Here is a 23,550-nt window from a genome sequence, read left to right as displayed (position 1 = left end):
GTGCACTCTCACAGTGCACAGTAGGTGGTGATGTTAGCAGTATCACCACCTACCTGGGAGAGGCTCATTCAGGAAACTTTAAGAATTCTTTGGTTCTTCTTTTAGTCCTTCTTTTCTATGAAACATTGTTCCATCATGTTCTCTATACATACCTGTCACTCCCAAATACCCTAGTTCAGATCTCTGAAAAGTAGATTATCCTGACAACCACGTGTCTCTCTGCCCCCGTCTCTCCCCAAGAAGTCATGCTCAGCAATGCCCACAAGGTTATCTCTGATAACTGAACATATCATGATCCTCCTTGAGATGTTAATCTCAACACATCTACAAACTAAAGCCTGAAGTTATTAGCACATCCAAATATCTTTGGCATCTTGCTCTACCCGTTTGAGTCTCATCCCTTACCACTCTTTCCCCCATCAAATGCACACATGCACACACACACATACACATGCGCTCTAATCATGGTAGACCACATACAGTTCCCCATTTAAAGAAAATATCTGGTTTTCTGTACCTCACATGCCCTTTACCCTCACTCTTCTTTGACAGCAGACTTTTAATCTTTCACTGCCAATACAAGTGTGGAGCCTTCCCCAAACCCTCTGCATTCCCAGCCAGAATGAAGGGTTTTTTTCTGTGATCCCACACCATTTGCTTTATGCCCCGTTATGGTATTTATCACCTCGTGTCATGGTCTTTCCTTTATACACCTGTGTTTTCCCTACTAACAGGTGAGCTCCTCAGTACAGGGACTGTGTCTCATTTCATTTCTCTAGTCTTTAACACCTGAATCCCAGTACACTGCATTACCAGGCCTGTCCCTGCACAAGACTGAAGGAGTGAAATGGGCCAGCAGTGGGCTTATTTCTTATTTCTGGAAAGCATGAGGGCATATAATCTAAGAATAATGGGCAAAGCAAAGGAACCCACTTCTCTGCCTGACAATAAAGCTTTCTGACTCCATGGCAAAAGGTACTTTGCAAGTTATAAAACCATTAGATAAATATTTTGTTCCTCATTTTGGGTTTAGGGTTCTGGCACTGAGAATTAATGTCTGTCCTTCTGAAGTACATTTATGTACTTAATGAAATGGGTTAATGTTCACATGCGAAATATAAAAGAGAATAAATAGGTGTGACTATAATCTTCACTGACGGGGAGATCTCAACGGAGACTAGACCTGGGAGGTTTCTACAATTTTCTGTACAGCTGAGAGCCCCAAACACCCTTAGTCCAGTCTCACTGGCAGAACTGAGGGTGTGAAAAGCCATCAATATATGTCCAAATAATTCTCCATCTTACACACATCTCATCTAGAGTGTGACTTAAGCAGAATAATATGAAATTGAGGAAACAGACTACAGAAAGAAGGAATGTCGGAGGCTAGGATCCCTTCTGGAGTGTAGAGTAGAAGTTCACATTAGCGAGGTTAGAAAAAACAGGTTATTTGGGAGAGAACAAAAACCGAGAATACGAAAGCCAAATTAAAATCTTCAGATGCGTCTACTTTTAGGTGGCTTTAACACCATGGTTAGCGCGTAATAAATGTCACACAAATGGTTTTTGAATTTCAGAAGTGAAGGACTTAGTGTTTTATATGCTTTCCCTTGGACTCTGGGAAAGTCATAATTATCATACAGCTTTTATATTTCCCCTTCCAACATTATAATTTTCTCTAATTACTCCTCAACTATTCATTAAGGGAAGCCATAATCACTGCTGCAGCTTGTGTGGAGTGATGCTGGGAGGTTAAAGGGGCAGGACAGTTAGGGAGGAGAGTGGCCGGCCCTCACCCATTTCTCTGTGCTTTTCCACAGTAAATCAAACAGTGACCCGGGGTGGAACTGGGAGTGACAGAGAAAATAAGACACTGAGAAGCAGATTCCGAGACTCAGTTTTAGAGAAACATAAGAGGAAAACTCCCACTGTTCCAACTACATACTCCAAGATGGCCCTAGAAAGGCGGGTTGGGGGAGTGGTAGGTAAAACATAATGGGGCATTGGAGTTGGCTGATACTGGCTTACAAAGAGCCAATTGCTAAATTTTCCTAAATTTTGTAAGCCGGTTTTTAAACATAGCCATTATGAAACATTAAATAAACTTAAACCAAATTAATTATATTAAAAACAAATATGGGGCACCTGGATGGCTCAGTCAGTTAAGCATCCGCTCTTGATTTAGGCTCAAGTCATGATCTCATGGTCATGAGATCGAGCCCTGTGACCGGCTCTGTGCATGGAGCCTGCATAAGATTCTCTCTCTCTCTCTCTCTCTCTCTCTCCCTCTGCTCCTCCTCCCCTCAAAAAAACAACAAAAATAATGGTAACCAAAACTCATCACATCTCATTTTACTTCATCTTATTATTATCTATGCTCTTGAGGTGATTAGCATGTATTGTATCTGAATCTGTATGATGGAAATCTTGTATAACAGTGTGTTACTATTCATTTCTTCCCAAGTCTATGTTCAGTGATGTCATACTGATTGCTTGAAGTCAGCTGGGGTGGAGTTTTCATTCAGATAATGGCAAATACTACCAATCAGGGTGCCTTTCTCCCCCTGTAGAGCCGGTTGTTAAATACTTTGCAGTATATTCTCAGTGAATCCTGACTACAGTGCTATAGAAACATTGACTGGAATCATTACTATGAATGAGAGAAAAGTTAACTCATTTTGTGAAAACCATACTGTGTTAAGGCACTAATATATACTTTTGGTAAAGGATGACATTTAATAATCCTCCATAACCCAATGCTATTCTCTCCCTTTTAATAGACTAGGAAACTGAGATTCAGAGATGTTTCCTAAAAAGTTGCCGATGTCACTCAGCTACTTACTGCTTTTAGTTGCCAAGAGAGACACAAAGAAGTTATATCTGGTCCTTGACCTATAGAAGTTAGGCTTTAAGTGAGAAGTTAAGTGCATACGAGTAGAAAAAGTTTAGTCTAAACTTTTATCCTCAGTTGAACGTCAAGAGATGAAAACTACAATGCCTCAGGTAAAAATAAAAACACTGCTAGGATTAATAGCAAACTAGACACTGAAGATTACTGAAATTGAAGACAGCAGTAGAAACTGTCTAAAATGAAATGAGAGGGAAGAAGACTATTAAAAGTGAATAGAATATCAATGAGCTGTGAGGCAACGTGCACGTCCATGGATGTGTAACTGGAGTCCCCAGATTGCAAGGGTTTGTGTGTGAGTAGGACAGTGTCTAGAGAAAAATATTTAAATAAAGAATGGCCAACATTTTTCCAAATTCGAAGAAAACGACAAACTCAAAATTCTAGAATCTCAAGTGCCAAGTCAAGAAAAATGAAGAACAGTATACCTAGGCACATCATGATCAAACTGCCTAAAATCAGTTATGAGAAGAAAATCTTAAAATCAGAGGAGAAAGAAATGTGTACAGAGGTACAAAGGTTAGGATTCCAGCACACACCTCAGCAGAAAAGGACATAAATGAGAAGATACGGGGCACTATCATCAGCAAACTGGAAAAAGAAAACAACCTGCCAACCTAGAATTTTGCCCTTGGTAAAAATATTATTCAGAAACAAAGAGGAAATAAAGAACTTTTCAGGTATACAAATAGAAAAGATGTATCACCAGAAAAAAAAAAAGTTAAAAGGAATGCTAAAGTGGAAGGACAGTGATACCAGGTGACAATCTGGATTTGCCAAAGGAATTGAGCATCAGAAATGGTAGCTATGAGGGAAGAGTAAATGCATTGAAAGGGTTCCAGAAGTCTTGCGTATAGACTTCTCCTTTCCTCTACCACCGGATCAGGTTATGTAGGGCATACATAATCTTCACAACTCAAACTACCACTAACATTGTGCAAAGCATCTCAGTACAAGAAAACCAAAAGTCTGTTGATGGTGGGCTTCTTCTGCAGTTGACTGGTCACATAAACACATCCTAGTTCTGTGGGCTGACCAGGCTTTAACCATTGAAACCCCCAGGATCCACTGAAACCCCACTGAAATCCTGAGTCCAATCATCAGCACTTAAAACTGCTGACAATCTGGGGCGCCTGGGTGGCTCAGTTGGTTAAGCGTCCACCTTCGGCTCAGGTCATGATCTTGCAGTTTGTGAGTTGGAGCCCCGCATCCGGCTCTGTGCTGACAGCTCGGAGCCTGGAGCCTGCTTCGGATTCTGTGTCTCCCTTTCTCTCTGCCCCTCCCCTGCTCACACTCTCTCTCTGTCTCAAAAATAAAGAAACATTAAAAAAAAAAAAACGCTGACAATCTGATATACCCTGTCATGAAATAACTCACCCAAGGTTGCAAAATAGGATTAGCCAAGAGTTAGCATCTCTGGAGACAAGCATGTGGTCAATCCAGACCAGCTGAAATTAATCCATCATATATAGCCTTATCTATTAAAGAAATTGATTTTGTAGTTAGGAAATACTTCCTACACAGAAAACTCTGAATCCAGATGGTTTCACTCATATGAAATAGTTAAGAAAACAATGTTTATTCTGCCCAAAACTCCCAGAAAAGTGAAAATCAGAGAAAACGGAATATTCACCAACTCATTCTTTCAGGCCAGCATTATTTTGATACCAAAATCAGACAAGGACGTTACAAGAAAACTGTAGATCAACATCTCCAAAATTTAAAGATGATAAATGTATCATGACCAAGTGGGATTTATCCCAGAAATGCAAGGTGGGTTTAACACCTTAAACTTTATCAATGTAATTAACCGTATTAATAGACTAAAATTTTAAAAAATATGATAATCTTATTAGATGGAAAAAAGCATTTGGCAAAATTTAACATTCATTCCCGATTAAAAAAAAAAAAACTCTCAGAAACCTGGAAATAAGAGGAACTTCCTAAACTTGATAAATGGCATCTATAAAACACTTTCAACTGATGTCACACTTAAGGAAGAAAAACTACATGCTTTTCCACTAAGATCAGAAAAAAAGTGGGGCACCTGGGTGGCTCAGTCAGTTGGGTGGCCGACCACAGCTCAGGTCATGATCTCGCGGTCTGTGAGTTCGAGCCCCGTGTCGGGTTCTGTCCTGAGCGCTCAGAGCCTGGAGCCTGCTTCCTATTCTGGGTCTCCCTCTCTCTCTGCCCCTTCCTTGCTTGCTCTCTGTCTCTCTGTCTCTCTCACTCTCAAAAATAATAAACAATAAACAAATTTTTAAAAAAGTTTTCTATTCAACACTGTACTGTAATTTCTAGCAAGTGCACTAAAGCAAGAAGAAAAAAGATATCTACATTAAGAAGGGTAAGATAAAACTGCTATTATTTGAAGATGACACGATCATCAGTGAAGAAAACCTATGTGGAAAATTAAATGGAATTTGCAACATAGCATCTAGAACTATTAAGTGGCAGAATGTAAGATCAAAATACAGAAATCGATTTTATTTCCACATATGAGCGATGAACAATTGGAAATTGACATTTTTACAGAATCAATACCATTTATAATCCTATAAAAATTGTATCAACAGATACAATGATTATAGAACAGAGTAGTAGTGAGCACAAGTCAGAAACCTGTGGACTAATAACAAAGATCCAATATTTACATCATTATAGTGCCAGAAGAAAAGGAGAAAAAGAGGGAACTGAAACAGGATCTGAAGAAATATTCACTGAAAATGTCCCAAAAGACACAAAACTACAGATCCAAGAAGCCTAGTGAACTCCAAAGAGAATAATCCCAAAGAATCCCATGCTGAGGGGCGCCTGGGTGGCGCAGTCGGTTAAGCGTCCGACTTCAGCCAGGTCACGATCTCGCGGTCCGTGAGTTCGAGCCCCGCGTCAGGCTCTGGGCTGATGGCTCAGAGCCTGGAGCCTGTTTCCGATTCTGTGGCTCCCTCTCTCTGCCCCTCCCCCATTCATGCTCTGTCTCTCTCTGTCCCAAAAATAAATAAAAAACATTGAAAAAAAAAAATTAAAAAAAAAAAAAAAAAAAAAAAAAGAATCCCATGCTGAGACACAACATAATTCAACTTTGGAAAACTAAAGACAAAGGAAAAAAAAATTGAAATGACACACTGTCTCTAGGGAATAGAACTTGAATGGCCAATCTGAATGACAATGGCTTTCTCATCTGAAACCACTGAGGCCAGAAGGAAGTGACACAACATTTCTCAAGTGCTGGAAGGAAAAAAAACTGTCTAGTATGAATTCTGAATTCTAGAATAGGTGAAATAATCTTGATAAAGAAGAATAAAATAGAAATTACCACTCTACCCAGTAGTAAGTTTCGCTATTTACCTACAGTAATCAAGACAGTGTGGTACTGATGGATCACTACATAGTTAAATGGAACAGAAGAGAGAACCCAGAAATAGTTTCACATAAATATGCCAGACTAATTTTTGACAAGGGTGCAAAAACAACACAAAGGAGAAAAGAACTTCGCAATAAATGATGCTAGAGCAATTAGATGTCCATAGTCACAAGAACGAACTTCAATCTAAGATAAAAACAGAGAGGGAAGCAAACTATGAGACTCTTAAATACAGAAAACAAACTGAAGGTTGCTGGAGGGGAGGTGGGTGGGGGGATGGGCTAAATGGGTGATGGGCATTAAGGAGGGCACTTTTCAGGGTGAGCACTGGGTGTCATATGCAAGAGATAAATCACTGGGTTCTACTCTTGAAACCAAGACTACACTGTATGTTAACTAACTTGAATATAGATTTAAAAAAAAGAATATATGAAAAAAAGAATGAACTTCAACCTATACCTTACGCTTTATAGAAAAATTAACTCAAAATAGATCATGAACTTAAACATAAAATGTAAAACTGTAAAACTTTTTAGAATAAAAATAAGAGAAAACTTTGGGGACCTAAGGCTAGGCAAGGAGTTCTTAGATCTGTACAAGGAAAGATTAATACATAAAACTGCAACAATATTAGACATTTTTACTTTGTGAAAGTCTATGTGAAGAGAAGGAAAAGATAAGCTACGGCTTGGGAGAAAAATCTTTGCAAAACCACACACCTGACAAAGGTAAGTATCTAGACTATATAAGCAACTTCCAAAACTTAACAGGAAAGAAAAATTTAAATTAGAAGGCAAGAGATATGAACAGACATTTCACAGAAAAGGATATGTATATGGCAAATAAGCCCATGGGAAAACAGTCCACATAATTAGCCATCGGGAGATGAGTGTTAAAACCATCATGGGATATCACTGCATACCTATTAGGATGGCTAAAATTTAAATTTTTTTTAATGTTTTATTTTATTTTTGAGACAGAGAGAGACAGAGCATGAGTAGGGGAGGGTCAGAGAGAGAGGGAGACACCGAATCCGAGACAGGCTCCAGGCTCTGAGCTGTCAGCACAGAGCCCGACGCGGGGCTCGAACTCACAGACCGTGAGATCATGACCTGGGCCGAAGTCGGACGCTCAACTGACTGAGCCCCCCAGGCGCCCCTAGGATGGCTAAAATTTAAAATAGTTAAAACACCAAATGATGGTGAGGGTGTGGAGAAACTGGTTAACTCATGCGTTGCTTGTGGGAATATAAGATGGTCCAGCCACTCAGGAAAGGAATTATTTATTTTAGTTTCTAATAAAGCTAAACATTCAATTATGACACCATCTAGCATTGTACTTTTGGGGATTTACCCCAGAGAAATAAAAACCTACGTCTACACACACACACACACACACACACACACACACAACCTGTATACAAATGTTCATAGCAGCTTTATTTATAACAGCCAACGACTGAAATAAGATTGCATGTCCTTCAACAGGTGAATGGTTAAATGGGTGTGGTACATATACACTATGGAATACAACCCAGCAATAAACAAAGAGCAGGCTACCGGTACACAGAACAACGTGGACAAATCTTCAGGGAAGTATACTGATTGGGAAAAAAGAAAGCCAAGCCAAAAAGATTAGATTCTACACAATTGCATTTACATAACTTCTTTAAAAATTACAAAATTGTATAACTGAAGGGACAATTTATAGCTACCAGGGATTAGGGATGTAGGGAAAGAGGAGGGTCTATAAAGGGCAACAAGAGAGATCCTTGTGGTGAGGTGACCGGTCAGTATCTTGACTGTGGTAGTGGATACAAAATCCTGCACAGGGGATAAGATTGCACAGAATTAAAGACACATAGAACTGAATATGAGAATAATCACACTCATAAATGAGTGCATTGAATAAGATTGGTGGATTATAGCAATGTCAATATCCTGGTTGTGATATTATACTATAGTTTTGTAAAAGGTTACCATTTGTGCAAATTGGGAAGAGCGTACATGGGAACTCTATCATTATTTACAACCACAAGTCAATCTACCACCATCTCAGTAAAAATTTCAATTAAAAATCAAACCAAATCATACACTTACCCTACAATCCAGCCGTTCACTTCTCAGGTATTTGCCCAAGAGAATTGAAAGCGTTTGTCATACAAAGACTTTTACATCAATATTTATACCAGTCACAGTCAAAAGCTGTTAACAACTTCAATGTCCATCAACAGGTGGATGGATAAACAGAGTTATGTTGCATCCGTACAATGGGAAACTACTCAGAACTGAAAAAGAATGAGCTACTGATATACACAACAACACGGATGAATCTCAAAATAATTATGCTGAGTGGAAGAACCCAAACAAACAAACAAGATGAATACATGCCGTATGTTTCCATTTCACAAAAATTCTAGGAAATGTAAACTAGTCTACACTGACAGAGAGCAGATCAACTGTTGCCTGGGGAGGGAAGAGGGGTTGAGGTAAAAACAAAAACAAAACAAAACAAAACAAAAAAAACAAAAACAAAAAAAAGGAGGACTTACAAAAGGGCCCCAGGAAACTTTTCTGGGTGATAGATCTGTTCATTACCTTAACTGTGATGATAGTTCACAACTGCACATATACGTCAAGCTTATCCTATTATCCACATTACACACATGTAATTCATTGTATATCAATTATTCCTGAATGAAGTTGTCTTAAAAAGATGATTTAGGAAAAGGGAAGCGAGGAAGAGATTATTATTTCCATTAGCCTAAGAACCGAGGCTCAAAGAGGTTTCCCCCAAAGTCCCACAGCTAGTAAATATTTGGAATTCAGGATTCTAAACTAAGTCTATCTTATTCACAAATCTATATTATTTCCATGACATCTTATTGAATGGCAAGATGTACGTATGAGTTATCACCACGATAATTCTGTGTAACGAACCATCCCCAAATTAAACATATACCCTTGCTCATTCATCGGCAAGTCAGCTGGAGGTCTGCTGATCCAGGTTAAGTTCAACTGGGCTTGGCTCCTAGGTGCAAGTTTCATGCAGGTGGGTTCCATAGAACGTGCCGTCTTCTAGGCAATGTCAGCAGGGCAAGTGTACAAAGCCCAGCTGCTTAAGCGTGACTCAAGCCCCTGCTTCTATCCCATCCCATTGCTGGAAGCAACTCACCTCCACAGGAGGGGCAGGAAACACCCTCCACCTCAAGTGGGAGGAGCTGGAAAGCCACATGGCAAAAGCAGTTGATACAAAAAGTACAAAGGGAATGAGAACAATAATGCAATCTACCGGGGCGCCTGGGTGGCTCAGTTGGTTAAGCCTCTGGCTTCGGCTCAGAGCCTGATCCCACAGTTGGTGGATTCAAGCCCCGTGTCCAGGCTCTGTGCTGCCAGCTCAGAGCCTGGAGCCTGCTTGGGCTTCTGTGTCCCCCTCTCTCTCTGCCCCTCCCCTGCTCACACTCTGTCTCTCAAAAATAAAGAAACGTTAAAAAAAAAAAATTCATTAATTAATTAAAAAATAATGCAATCCCAACTCTTGATCAATAAAAGGAAGAAAAAATGAATACCATTTCAAGATAGAGGCAAGACTGGAGTGGATCAAGGAGGACCACTTCTGTGATGGTGACCTCAGGTGCTGGGGGGTGGCAGCAGGAACTGGAAGCCAGGGTCGGGAGCCTGACACAGCCATACCTGAAAGGACGCGATGACTATTTCTTTTTTCCCTACAAGCATCCAGCCGGCCCATACTTCAGTTATAAAGAAGCCTAATTTCCATCAAACGAAATTTCCTTCCACTCCCTCTCGGCAAATAGGGCCACGACAACGCATTCAGACTATCTCTGTGATGCTTTAACTCTTGAGTGGAGTGAGGTCCCAGTCTTGCCGGACTCACCTCAGCAGAGAACCCAGGAGGCCCTTGCGTCCTGGCCCTCAAAGATGTCTCTCCCCTGCTCTCCACCAAACCTGCTTCTTTGACTGTTCTCTAGTTTTATGAGCCTCCCCACAGCTTTCCAACGGGCTTCCTTTTTCCTCACATCGAGTTAACTGGCTTGTAGCCCAAAGAACAGAGTAACAGAGTCCACGTTCCTGTTTGCGGTGCCCCAAAGACCACAAGGTCTGAATCAAGTCTCCGGTGGTTCCACAGCTACGGTAGCAACTGCCCCCTCAGATGGTCTTCATCACAACTCCTCTGTACTCAGGACTCAGTCCCTCTCTCTGCCTCCACTCCACCTTCTCCTCCAGACGAGCCTTCCCTCCACCCGTCAGCTGATTCCCCTTCCTGGTCCATATTTCCCTCAGGGTGTCTCTAGTCCCACGTCCTCAAAAGAGAAGAGCTGTCTGGGCGCTGAGGTCACCATGAGGCACTGAGCCCCCTTGCTGGCCAGAAGTCATAAGCCACCGCCCTCCTTCTTAGGCTGCCTATAGATGGCTTCTCTTGGGGCAGACACCTGTGGTCAAAGTCGTGCGGCTAGAAAGCATCAAGACTTACGCATAAAGTGACCTCCCTCAGGAAGGGCTGTAGGCACGCCAGCACCGGGAGCCCTGCCCACGTACCAGCCTTTGTCTGAGTGACGAAGCAGCGAGGGCGAGATGCGGGGAAGGGATGAGAAGGGGAGCTAGAAGGCTAACGTTACAAATGAGGGATCCCCAAGGGTGTGGGCGAGGGAGCCAGGCAAGTGTTTTCGCGGCCCATTAGAATACCCCGGTGAAGACCTTGACAGAGGTTCTGTCTTGCCCCCAGCTGCTCGAGCTGAAACAGGTCTAGGGAAGCCAGCCGCGCGGCAGCTCGGAGCCACCTCTGAGCCACGCTCTGATGCGCGCTGTCGGGTCACGGAGTGTGCAGATGAGGATGAGCTAATGAGGGATGTGTCAAGAGACCCTGAGATCTTACAGAGCCTAAACCAGGCTGCTGGCGCTCCCCCTATTTGGGGAGTGGTGCATCCAGGAACTCTTGTCCTGCTCCCTGCTCCCTCGTGGTGGGAGCTTTTGTCCTCCCTCCTAGTGGCAAATCTCCAGCCAAGAGAGTGGCTCTGCCTTTAGGGCTGCGCGGAGGCTTAATTACAGCTGGGGTCAGACCTGGGTGATGTTCAGTTAGAAAAAAAAACAGGGAAATCACCCTGCCTTCTGAGAGCACCTGATGCAAATCAGCCCCAAAATAAAATGCAATTTTAATAACTGGCATTAATTAAAACTTTGCACTTCAGAAAATGCTTTTAAATACCTAACTATAGATCATCTTTGAGGTCTCGCTTACTATTGGCAGATACGGAGCTAAATGTGTTAAATATATAATCTTATTCAATCTTTTCAATAAATCCTTAAAGTAGAGGATATTATCTCCCTTTTACAGATAAAAAAAAAAAAAAATCAAGGGCTTGAGAAGCTTATACAACATGCCCAGAATCACACAGAGCCAAGACTCTAACTTAAGGTCGTTTAAACCCAAAACCTAGCCCTTACCACTACATTCTACTTCAATTTTCTAGAGACTCATAAAAATCAGTGAAGATGACATTTATTAGCTCCATTTTAAAGAGGAGAGATTTCAGCAAAATTAAGAGATCGAGAGACTTACTCCAGGTCACATCACTTAGTAGAAAATGGACCAGGACTAGACCCTGGGTCTGACACCAAAGACAATGCACCAGGTACAGTAGAAAGATCATGTGCTTGAAATCAGACAGACTTGATTCAAATGCCTGTTGCAGAATGTATTTACTGTGTGACGTAGGCAAATTTCTCGACATCTCTGAGTTATAAGACAGAATTTTTATACCTACACCAAAGGGGAATTGTAAGGATTCAATGAGGTAACTTACATGCTATCAATGTTAGCTTCCTTTTTCCTCTCCAAAATGATATAATCTCCCTTGGTGATCTTTTCACCAAGCTGGTAAAAAATGGCATACTCCCAGCTTAAACCCACAAATATATTCATAAAAACTAGAAGCTTAACTTATCAATGATGGTATTCAAAAGATTCCTTTAGCAGGTATTATTTAGAACCCTGGATGGATTTTCCAATAGAAGTAATTCAACAGTGGGTTAAATTGTGTCTCCCCAAAAAGATACATTGAAACTTCTACCCCTGAAACCTGTGAATGCGACCTCACTGGAAATAGAGTTTTTGAAGATGTAATTAAGATGAGGTTGTACTGGATTGAGGTGGATCTTAATTCAATGTCTGGGGTTCTTCTAAGATGAGGGAAGTTTAGAGGCACAGAGAAGAGAACACCATGTGGTGACACAGGCAGACCCGGGCCGGGGGGGGGGGGGGGGGGACAATGCAGCGCAAAGCCAAGGAACATCGAACATCAAGGATTGCAGGTAAGGATCAGAAGCTAGGAAACCCGGCAGGAAACAGATTGTCCCTCAGCATCTCCAGAAAACACGAACTCGCCAATTTCAGACTCCTAGTCTCCAGAATAGCAGAGAATAAATTTCTGTTGTTTTAAGCCACCTTGCATATGCTACATTGTTACAGAAGCCCTAGGTGAGAACACAGTATGTTACATGGAGTGTCAGCTTCTGCTGCCTAAAATATAAAACTAGCATGAAGCTTCCTGGCCTAAAGCAACAGGTATTTATGTAGCCCATGCTTAGTGAGTCAGCAATTTAGACTGGGTTCTGCCGAGCAGTTCTTCTGGTGCTGGCTGGGCTTATTCATGCATCTGCTGTCAGCGGGGAAGTCAGCGGGGAAACAGCTGATCTCTGTTCCAGCCACCGCTGGGATGGCTGGCTTGCCTGGCTACTTCTGATGGGGGCAGGACAACGTTCCAGAGGTGCACAGGGTAGAAACATACAAAGCCTTTTGGGACCTAGATTTGGAATTGGTACACCACTCTTGCCATATTTGGCCATATTTGGCCAAACAAGTCATAACTCCAGTCCAGATTCAAACTGGGGAAAGAAACTCTATCTGTTGGTGGGAGATCTGAAAGTCAAGCGTCAAGGGGGCTTGGTCACCTGGAGGGGAATAATGGTGGCCATTTTTACCAACAACTCCCCTCAAAAGGCAGAGAAAGCCACTATCCCCACTCAGGAGGAATCTCTAGTAAGTTCTGATGAGGACCTCTCCTCCTAACAAGTTACAGGACAAGGGGATTTTCCTTTGCCTTCCCCCTTCCCGCAGTAGCTCTGTTGGGCATCTGGGGCCTCGCCCTCCCTCTCTCGGGTTTACAAGCATCCTGGGATACCTGGGAGAGAGCTGTCCTGATAGATGGGCAAGATGGGAATGGAGAAAGTCTTGAGACACAGCTCTCTCCCCACTGCCCCACCTGTGCAATGCAAGGTGCTGGGGCTATAGAAAGGATGTCCACGTCAGAGGCTGACCATAAAATAAGCTCTCTCGGTCTTGGGACACCAAGGATGGCAGATAATGCTCACTCATGGGAGGGCTTGGCAGGCTATAGGTGATTCCATTTCTGGGTACTCCATAGAGGCCCTGCATCTCTAATTCCTGAATGCATGGTATTAGGGTCCCATTGACCTTTGTCACTCTTTCTTCTAAACATTTCATTTTACCCAGAATTTCCTCCGTTACTGAATGTGCAGGTGGGTGGAAATGAGTCAATTGGACCAGGTAGGGGCTGTGGCCCACAGGGGACCCTGTCTCTGCCATGTGGGAGGGTAGGCCGTTGTACCCAGACTATCCAAGTTTTTAACGTTTATTTATTTTGAGACAGAGAGAGACAGAGCATGAACGGGGGAGGAGCAGAGAGAGAGGGAGACACAGAATCGGAAGAAGGCTCCAGGCTCTGGGCCATCAGCCCAGAGCCCGACGCAGGGCTCAAACTCAAGGACCGCGAGATCGTGACCTGAGCTGAAGTCGGACGCCCAACCGACTGAGCCACCCAGGCGCCCCTATCCAAGTTTTTAAAAGAAGACAGCAATCTGAATTTGTATGTGAAATCCAACTATTTTTACATATTAAAACAGTTAAAATTCTAAGCATGTGTTAATATAAAATTCTAAGATGTGTTAATTGGAACCTGTCTTCAGGATAGATTTGGCCTGAGGGGCACCAGATTGTGAAATTTCAGAAAAGAATATTCCTTTACTTCTGTTTCCAGTCTTCTCAATCCTTTCCCTGAGGTGGAGTACAGAACTGACTCTCTTTTTCACTAAGACCTGATGGGGGCTGGAGGGGCACAGGGGATGTTGGAAAATTGTGGACCATGAGGACCAAAGCATATGATATTATCACTGGTGAAGCCTAGTGTGAAGTCAGCCTGTGGGAGTTGAAGGCATGGCCCAACCCCCTTCAGAACCTGGCATCTGGCAAGTGGATTGATCCCTTGTTAATCAAAGTGTGGTCCAGGAACCAGCAGAATCAGCACCATCTGGGAGCTTGTTAGAAATCTCAAGCCCAACCTAGCTAGGCCTACTGAACAGGAACCCACATTTAAAAAAAAATCCTTGATTCTTATGCACATTAAAGTTTGAGAAGGACTGAATTAATACATCTAAGTCTCAGGCTCCCATTAATAAAATGGGGAGAACCATAGTAGCCTCATAGGATATAGAAAGATTGAATGCGTTAATGAGTGTAAAACATTCAGCGCAATGCCTTGCAAACACCACACGCTCAGTCATCTTAAACAAACAAGGCTTAGATTTCTAGACCTCCGTAAAATGAATGATAAGAATGATAAAAAGAGTCATATGTGAGAAGCTAACTCCACCGCCCCACCCCCCACCATTGCCAATGTTTTTTGGTATTCTGAATTCTGGCTGAGAACACAGGGATTTGTCTTTTTCTTCCCTTCTCTGTGTTGCAGCCCCAGGTCCCACCAGAGAGGACCTAGCAGAGGGGGCCCCTGGATAGGACTGCAGTGGGGGTTCAGCAGCCAAAGTGAAATACTGTTTACCAAGTGCCCAATATCCTGCCTGGCACATAAAGGGTGCTCAATAAATGGCATTTTTATATCCCATCATTAACTTCCTATGAATGAATCTGTGAATCAAACCCAGCTTTATTCTGGGCTTTGTGAGTCAAAAAAAACCCCAGACTCTGAAAAAGTACTTATTCCCTAAATCATTTATGATGCATACTGGGGAGTAGGGAAGGAGGGAAAGGGAGGTTGCTTGTTTGTCTACCTGTTGCTAGATTTCATACCATTTGCATTTTCCTGTTTATATAAATAAAATGCACTCTCACACAGGAAATGTTTAAAAAGATAATTAAAACCATTTGAAATCCTGCTACCCAGGAATGTTAGCATGCTGTTTCTTTTCTTTTCTACTCTCTCTGGGTGGTTGTATATACCATATTTATACAGTTGGGTGGGGGACGTACTGAATATGCAGTTTCTGGATCCCTCTTTTCACGTTTCACTTCACATTTTATTGTGATCATCTCCATGTTAATAAATAGACTTCAAACAAACACTTTTTTTTAACATTTACTTATTTTTGAGAGACAGAGAGAGACAGAGCGGGAGTAGGGCAGAGTCAGAGAAAGGAGACACAGAGCCCGAAGCAAGCTCCAGGCTCTGAGCTGTCAGCACAGAGCCCGACGTGGGGCTCAAACCCATGAACTGTGAGATCATGACCTGAGCCAAAGTCCAACGCTTAACCGACCCAGCCACCCAGGTGTCCAAAACAAACACTTTTTGATGGAGACCCTAATAGTTCTCGTTATGGCTCCACCATCATTTATGTTACGATTCCTCTGTTGTTGGTCACTGAGCTTATTTCCAGGTTTTTGCTATGACAAACAGTCCTTCAATTATGGCCTTTATAGATAAATCTTTGGCTATATTTCTGATTGTTTCTTTCTGATTGTTTTCTTGGATGTTAATCCCAATGAATGGTATTTCTGTTTTACAGGGTATGAGATTGTCAAAATACTTTTTTAAAATATTTACATTTATTTTAAGAAAGAGAGAGAGAGAATGCACATGTGTGAGCAGGGGAGGAACAGAGAGAGGGAGAGAACCCCAAGCAGGCTCTGAACTGTCAGCTCAGAGCCCAATCGGGGCTCCATCTCACAAACCATGAGATCATGATCTGAGCTGATATCAAGAGTCATCTCGACCAACTGAGGCACCCCAATTGTCAAAATTCTTGAATGTGTGTTGTAAAATTACTTTCCAAAGGGCTACATCAACTTGGATTCCCACTTGCTGTTGTGAAATATTTATTCCCATGGTCTGAATTGAGTCTTACCAATTTTTTAAACTTTATATTTTAGGGGTGCCTGGGTGGCTCAGTGGGTTGAATGTGTCCTCTATCTATTTTCTGTTGTAAATTTTTGGTAGTCTATTGGTTTATAAAAACTCTTTTCCTTGGACAGAAGACATAAATAGACATTTTCCCAAAGAAGACATCCAGATGGCTAACAGACACGTGAAAAGATGCTCAACATCACTCATCATCAGGGAAATACAAATCAAAACCACTGTGAGAAACCACCTCACACCTGTCAGAGTGGCTAAAATTAACAACACAAGAAACAGCAGGTGTTGGTGACGATACAAAGAAAGGGGAACCCTCTTGCCCTGCTGATGGGATTGCAAACTGGTGCAGCCACTCTGGAAAACAGTATGGCGGTCCCTCAAGAGACTGAAAATAGAACTACCCTACGATCCAGCAATTGCACTATTAGGTATTTACCCAAAGGATACAAAAATACAGACTTGAAGGGGTACACGCACCCCAATGTTTATAGCAACATTATCAACAATAGCCAAACTGTGGAGAGAGCCCAAATGTCCATCGACTGATGAACAGATAAAGAAGAGATGGTGTATATACTTGCAGTGGAATATTGCTCAGTCATCCAAAAGAATGAAATCTTGCCATTTGCAATGACGTGGATGGACCTAGATGGCCCATGTAGGATGGACATGTTTCACTTACTAAGTGAAATAAGTCAATCAGAGTTAAGACCATACCATATGATTCCACTCATATGTGGAATTTAAGAAACGAAACAGATGAACATATGGGAAGGGGGAAAGAAAGAAGAGAGAAGGAAAAAACCCGCAAGAGACTCTTAAGTATAGAGAACAAACTGAGGGTTGACAGAGGAAGGCGGGTGGAAATGGGTTAGGTGGGTGAGGGGTACTAAGGAGGGCACTGATTGTGATGAGCACTGGGTGTTGTAAGTAAGTGATGAATCACTGAATTCCGTTCCTGAAACCAATATTGCACTGTATGTTAACTAGCTAGAATTTAAATTTAAAAAGCTCTTTTCTTATTGAAAGTACCAAATATTTATAATATGCATTGCAAATGCTTTTTCCAGATTGTCTTTCACTTTTTAATGTGATGATGACAACTTAATATACTGAATTTTAAATTGTCCTTACAGTCTAATTTATTTTTTTTGTCTCATGTGTTTTCTGTCTTTGTGCTGAAAAATGTGTTCACATTCCACAAATCAATTAAATGAGGATGTACTTTGTCTTTTAATTATTCATGGCTCTATTTTTTTTATATTCCCTCCAGTCCCTCGCCCAAGCCAGATTTTATTGCGTTATAGAGTAAGTAAGGTCAGAAGGTCACTTACTGTTTTCTCCTCAGCCAATTTTACCATCATATGTTGAATAAAGCATCCATTCCCAACTGATTTATAGTGTTCCACTATCTCATACTACTTTCTTTTTTGAAATATTGTTTCAAGATGCTGTATTCCATTCCACTGATTCATTTGTTAACTTGTGGATTATTACCATACTGTTTTCATTATTGTAGCTTTCCAAGAATCTTTAACTTCTGGCGGTTGCACTCAGACTTCTGATATAATTACTCAGTTAGAACTTCTAAACATTCTGGTAGCACATGAAAAATAACCACTAACCATCAACTCCGACATACAAGAGCCCTTGTGTCTTAACTCGCTAAACAGACAAGTTTATTCATGTAAAAAAAAAAAAAAAAAAAAGCTGAAATAACTTGCCCAAGATTTCTGAGCTCACTAGAAGCAGGGCTAGAATTTGACCCCAGGCTGCTACAACCAGTCTAGAGTACTTTCCACCAGTTCATACAATGTTTTGCTTTTATGAGGCATCAACAAAATGCAATATTGAATGGTTTCAGTTCAGCCAGAGTGAGCGTTAAGCAAGATGCAAGCACTGTAATATGGTTCCTGATGCCGGAAGCCCTACTATTCTACAAGTTTCTTCAATAAAGTATCCAAGTGTGGGAGGTGTTGAAGGAAGGGTAGAGAGGGAGGGAGAGAGTCATTCCAGCTGGAGGTTGGAGGTTTCCAACAAGGGATGACCTCTGTACGGAGGCTCGAAGGATGGGTGGGACTGAGATAGAAAGGAGACAATGAACAGTACAGAATGGACGAAAGCATAAAGCATAAAGCAACAGGATTTTCGGGGGCTCTTTTATTCTGTTCCCTCACCCTAACGCCACTCAGCCAGTCCATAAGCTTCACTGATGACTCCACTTTCAAAGTAAATCCTGTGCCAGCTCATCATCATGTTAGTGATCATCTCAGATAATTGTGTTCCTTCAAAATGAGGGGCGCCTGGGTGGCTTAGTCGGTTGAGTGTCCGACTTGGGCTCAGGTCACGATCTCATGGTCCGTGGGTTCGAGCCCGGCATCGGGCTCTGTGCTGACAGCTCGGTGCCCAAAGCCTGCTTCCGATTCTGTGTCTCCCTCTTTCTCTGCCCCTCCCCCGCTCATGCTCTGTCTCTCTTTCTCTCAAAAATAAATAAACATCAAAATGCTGCTTATCCCTGTGGTCCTGTCTGGCTGCTGAGCTCCCAGAGCTGCCTCCCTGCATCCTCCACCTTTCCTCTTTACCTCGTTATTTCAATAAGCTTTCATTTTTGCATCTGAAAAAAAAAGAAAAGAAAAGAAAAGAAAAGATCTTCACTTCTCTCAGGAAACCCATTCTCTGCAGAATCAACCGTTTGGGATAATAAGAGTGTATTTCATTAATGACCCAATGAGGCTTTTAAATTAAGTGCAGCAGGTGACAATGCTTACTCGTAATGTAATTTTCCAAACCATCCATTTTGTCAGATTCTTGAGCCCGCTTTTCCAATTCACCAGCTTACATGACAGCAAAATGAGACAACATATATGAGAACACTTCTTAAAACATAAGCGGCTGTAGAGATGTGAACTGCGATTGTTCCACGGTTGTGAAAATCCTGTGCAACGGCCCTTTTGACATGTACAGCAAGCCATTGTCTGTCAACATCTGATCTCGCTTTCTCTTTCATAGTAATGGAACCATTGTTGGTGGGTTTTTGTAGCTGAATGCTTGACTATATTAAAAAACAAAACAGCTCAACATTTCCCAGACACCTTTGCAGATAGATGTGGCCACGTGACTAAATTTTGTGCATGAGCAGCGAATGTGACTTCAGGGTGCATGCTCCTCCTGTCCTTGGCTGGAAGGCGGATGTGGCCATGGGCCATCTTGGACAAGATGGAACAAGACAACACCTTAGGACAAGTGAAGTAAGATAAAAGGCTCTGCGTTCCTACCACGATGGATCTTCAGAGCCATCCCTGGACTTATTACATATTGATAGTTATGTGTGAGAACTCATTTTCCAAACTTAGGTTAGCCACTATTATTTTGGATCTTGGTTCTCCACCCTAAGTGATGCAACATGGATGGGCCAGAGGTTTCACAGTTTCTGTCATTTTCAACCCCTTACTCTGAAACGCTGGACCTCTGCTTAGCTCAGCTGGTCAAAGCACAGTGCTCAGATAAGAAGTACCACCCCTGCCTGGGTCAGGTAATTCCACAGTTTCCAACCACCTCTAACGGACTTCTCCTGTGTTGGAAATGAGAGTGTGGATAGATCTAGGCAAATATATCCCTTCCATCGTGGGTGAGAAGATTTCAATGAATACAGCACCTACAAACAGTAGTACTCTGAAAGACACAACCAAGAAATGGTACATGATCCTATAGTCTGGTATAAGTTGGTTAGGTTATTGAGGAGGCTAATTTGGCAGTATATATTAAAATTAAAATGCTGATGCCCTGTAACCCAGTAATTTCACTTTTCAGTAGCTATCCTAGAGACAGACTCGTTGATGTATGACAAAGAGGTATGCAAAGTATTTTCATGGACAGTCAGGCAACATTGACAGACGACGGATGTCTTTAGAATGTAGATGCATACTTTGAAACTCTGTGCAGCCATTTCTTGAATCAGGTGATTCATGTATACCAATTTCACAGATATTATTGATTAGGGCTAGAGTAAAGTAAGAATTTAAACAAAAGGCATGAGTCCATTTTACACATCTGTGGCAAATATCATGAAGTCGTAATTTGAATGAGTTATGTTTGTGATAGATACACTGACAGCATCCCACAACAGGCTTTACTATTCTGTGCCGAGCTCAGTGTCTGAAGAATGGTTATCATGTGTCTTGTCTCCCCAACGGCACAGACCTTGCTCTCCTTTGCATGGCCACTGCTGTGCATATAGCCTGTGCACAGAGAGCTCTTAATGAGATATTGCCTTTGAACCAAGTGACAGCTAGTTGTTTCGATACTATAAATTGTAAGATGGCTTTCCTCAGTGACAAACAGCCCCTGGGCGGGTTATGTTGGGGCTGACCTGCTTGCTGTAGGTCAGCAGTTCTTGACCTTGAATGCACATAAGAAACACCTGTGGAGGTTTGTAATCTCTCCATGCCTAGGCTGCACCCCAGACCAATTAAATCAGAATCTCTGGCCAGGGGGACGAGGCCTCTGTACTTTTGTAGTTCCCAGGGGACTTTTGACATGTAGCCAAACTTGAAAACCACGAATCTGTGATAAAGCTGCCACCAGCTAGCTAAGTGACTGAAGGACAGTTGATCTTAAGGAAAATGACAGCCTCAATAGATTCTTAGACTGTGAAGGACTTCACTGTAGGATGTTCTCTCTGCTAGAATGATTTGCCTTTGTATAAATGCGTCGCTGACTCTCTCATTTCCTAAAGGTCGTCACCAAATCCCACTTTCTCACTGAGACTTACTCTGACCACCATATTTCATACTTCAGTCTGCCTCCAACCCCACCCCATGGGGTTCCTGTGCCCCTTATTCTGCCCTCCTCTTTCCTTATTACCTTATAAAATGTACACTTTACCCATTAATTGCTTTTATTGTTTATGATTGGCTCATCCCTCTAGGATATAAGCTTCTGGGGCACAGGGATCTTTGTCTGCTTTCTTCCCTACATATCTCAAGAGTCTGGAAGAGTGCTGTGTACATGGTGGGCACTCAGTAAATATTTGCTAACTGAACAAAACTCAGAGCCAGCAAAGGCCTGTGAGATCGTTTGCTCAACCCAACCTTCTCATTGAACTGATAATAAAGCCACTGCCCAGAGAAGGGAAGAAAATGCATCCAGGGCCACAGAGCAAGGCAGTGGCCAAACTGGGACTGGACCCCAGTCCCATGATGCCCAGCCCAATCCTCCCTCAATCCAGTAAGCAGATTTTCTGTTTATAAGTGTGCATGCAGGTGCACCTGGGTGGCTCTGCCGGTTAAGTATCAGACTCTTGGTTTCAGCTCGGGTAACAACTCACTGTGAGTTTGAGCCCCACATCGGGCTCTGCACTGACAGCAAGGAGACTGCTTGGAATTCTCTCTCCCTCTCTCTCTGCCCCTTCCCGGATCTCTCTCTCTCTCTCTCTCTCTCTCTCAAAATAAATAAATAAACACTAAAAAATTTTTAAATAAATAAAAGGACGTGTGCTATGAAGAGAAGGCTTTGTTTCTGCCAGCATTTGCAAAAATCTCTTTGCTTTGAGAGGGCATCATTGGCATTAGGCCTTGATGAATGTGATTCAAAATTTGGGAACACCACTGTATGTTGTCTATGTAATCACTCAGAACCTAGAGACCGTATAGACAGATTGGTTTTTACCAGGCTTTTCTCCCTTCCTTCCTTCCTTCCTTCCTTCCTTCCTTCCTTCTTTCTTTCTTTCTTTCTTTCTTTCTTTCTTTCTCTCCTCTCCTCTCCTCTCCTCTCCTCTCCTCTCCTCTCCTCTCCTTTCTTTTGTGATTTTTGTTTGTTTTTTGTTTTCCCTAATCTGGGCTGAAATAAAGAAGCCCTGAGATCTGCTCTTTGGATGTTGTAAATGAGCCCGCAGCTCATCGCACTTTCCAGCAAGATAAGGCACAAATGGCATTTGCAGAAATGCTTCGCTATCTCTCAAGCAATCCGGCTCCAGTGTGGGCCCCTTGGTAACAGCTTGGCAAATCCGCAAAAGGAATGCGACTATATAGTTTGTGTGTGGACTGCGGAGTTATTATGGCTTCCAAATTGCCTAGCAGGTCATTAATCATAGGCCAAGATAGGCCATCGCCGCGGCAGTGGAGTGAAAGCGTCCAGCATAATGCCAGCGAAATCATGTTTAACATGCAGCTCTTGGCGGTGTAGATATGGAAGGGGGAGAGGCAAGGAAAAAAATCACTCCCCTTTTAGGAAAGAAAACTTCTACTTATCTTTGATTTGCATTCAGTCTTCCCTCAATAGTCCTTAAGCCTGTTATTTAATTCATTTTGGTGCCAGGGTTCATCACAAAGCAAAAACCCTAAGCGAGACCTATGCAGTCTGTGACCTCCAAACCCCCTGTCTTTTCTTGTCAGTTCTATGTCATTTGTGCAGTTGAACTCCACCAATTTGAAATGCTGACCTCTTCCATAGACAACCTTATTCTCCTCCAGTGAAAGAAAGGCCCAGGGCCGACAAACCACTCAAGCGGAGATGGCAAGAAAAGAGAAAAGTGGTTGACTCGTAAATCAATTTCCACAGCCCACCCAAAACCCACACACACATTGAATTTGTATAAATTAAAAAAAAAAAAAATTGCTGAATGGATCTATAAAGAAGAGGGCTCCAAGAACAAAATAAAAAAAATTATGAATCAGGGCCAGAAAGAATGGGAGTCGGATCCCCGCTCCCCGTGGGCCCAAACAGCACTGAGCCTCCCCCCACCCCCACTTCTTTTACACCTGGACTTCCTTCCTGAGGTTGTTGGAAAAGAAAAGTTGAAAATAAAATGCAGGAATAAAGTTCCATGTCACTGGCAAAGGCAACAAAAGAAAGGGGGTGGGGAAAGTGCTGGAAAAACAGAACTTGAGTTGTGGAGCCCAGAACTGCTAGGCACAAGACCTGGGAAGTGCGTATGGCCCCCGTGCACCGTGTTCCATGTATGCACAGGTAAGACAAATTCCCCAGGGCTGTGCACGGGTCCTGTCTACCCACAAACACAGAACTAGATCATCCCCTGTGGCCTGTGATTTTGCACAGCCAGTGTTTTTGGGGTTTTTTTCTTGCCATGTCTACCAC

The sequence above is a fragment of the Panthera uncia genome, chromosome B4 (genome assembly GCF_023721935.1).
Source record: "Panthera uncia isolate 11264 chromosome B4, Puncia_PCG_1.0, whole genome shotgun sequence".
NCBI classification, from domain to species: domain Eukaryota; kingdom Metazoa; phylum Chordata; class Mammalia; order Carnivora; family Felidae; genus Panthera; species Panthera uncia.
Note: the sequence above shows the minus strand (reverse complement) of the source record.